Source organism: Anneissia japonica, unplaced genomic scaffold (genome assembly GCF_011630105.1).
Source record: "Anneissia japonica isolate Jap-2015-1 unplaced genomic scaffold, ASM1163010v1 scaffold287913_len271248_cov200, whole genome shotgun sequence".
Lineage (NCBI taxonomy): Eukaryota > Metazoa > Echinodermata > Crinoidea > Comatulida > Comatulidae > Anneissia > Anneissia japonica.
Window position 1 is genome coordinate 267,767 of NW_022754083.1, and position 1,621 is coordinate 269,387.

At 31.1% G+C, this 1,621-nt stretch overlaps 1 long non-coding RNA gene across 1 annotated transcript in view; it reads right to left on the bottom strand.

The window, feature by feature from the left end:
- The window catches only part of LOC117123085, a 3,797-nt gene extending 2,379 nt beyond the window's left edge, over positions 1-1,418 (bottom strand). Inside the window, exon 1 of the long non-coding RNA XR_004447803.1 lies at positions 1,294-1,418. This is a non-coding gene — a long non-coding RNA (uncharacterized LOC117123085). The remainder of the gene's footprint in view (positions 1-1,293) is intronic.
- Between the last annotated feature and the right edge of the window lie 203 nt (positions 1,419-1,621).

Consider the following 1,621-nt stretch of genomic DNA (forward strand, 5'->3'; position numbering starts at 1 on the left):
CTTATACACATCTTATATATATATATATATATATATATATATATATATAAAAACTTGAGTATAACTTCTTGTTTCTGACAAGGTGGGTCGCCAGTGTAAGTCTGACTGCCAAAGTGGGTCCCTGGGAAATAGGTTTGGGAAGCATTGTGTTAGATTACAGTTCCTCTCTGATTACACCTGAATAACTCTTATCAATGTACATAAGTTTTAAAGTTATCAACTACAAATGAAACAATTCATTATTTTTGCTATTTTACATTTTTCTACTATAGAAATTTAATATTTATTAATATTTCTGTAGTAGAGATTTGAATATTTATTACCAGCAAATTTAAAGGTCTATGCAAAAATTCAATGATATCTTTATGCACATGTTATTTGAAAAATTTAATATAATTGCAGTGAAGTCAAACCAGTCACTCTACATAGATCTGGTTTTGGAGCTAATGGCTAAAACATGTGAATGTCAAAATATTCAAAATGTATTTTATGTACTCAACTAAACGTAATATATCTATACATCATGCTATGTTGGTTTTTTCCCCCATTTTCAACGTTCAAAAATTGTTTATGATTTGGTGATGGTCTCTGCCTGAAAAAATGTCCGAAATCGTAAGCTTTTAAGGCTGATTTCTCGAATACATTCTTTAAACAGCTGTACTCCTGCAACTTCATAACGACATTAAAATCCATCCGGTTGAAGCGTCGGCGACTAAACTGACAACCCTTTCAAATATGTCTTAGTGGCTGCTGAGGGGAGGGTGTTTATGGTCACCCAGCAGCAAGAAAAACCAATAGCTGAACAAAGGGCGGATGAGCTCCTCGGAGTCAACAGCCAACCATTAATTAGTTTAAGGAATAGGAGTAGTTTAGTCTCATAGTTATTATTGTTATTATGATTATTTATATTTTATTTTATTGTTATTATTTTATTGTCATTTGCTTTTTCTCAGTTGGCCTATATTATTTCTCTGTAAAGCGCACAGGGGCAATGTGCAATATGCGCTATATAAATATAACATTACTATTATTATTATTAACTGGAATGATTCTTTTACCATTTTATAACTTTATTACACTGTTCAACCTTGTATTAATACCTGAAAATGGATTTTTGAGGAGTGACTGGTTTGGCATGACTATGCCATAACTGTGTGTTTTTTTAATGTTTAATTCAAAGCAAATATGTTTCAGCTATTTTAGCACAATATATTCAAGTTCTTTAAGCTGTGTGGGTCAGCCTTTGAAAAGAAGAACCAACTGGAAATGTATTAATCAAAAACTTATACGCACCTCAAAGTCACTCAAATCACTTTCTTCAAAGTCAGCATCTGCAACATATTCTACTTCTGGCTCCTGATAAATAAAAGCATGTTATTGTTGTCAAGTCAAACACCTACAGTAAAGCTGATGATAATAAATATAAACAAGAAAATAATCACAATTCGTATTTCTTTTACATCCAACAGCAATCGTAGGCCTAAACATTTATGCATACAGCCCCAACTTTATGAAATCTTTCATCAAAATTGCATGCAGTTATCAAATTTACAATCATTCAATTTACTTATGATTCCAACTACTGGTAATTAATATTATTTAATAAGATTAAAATTTACTA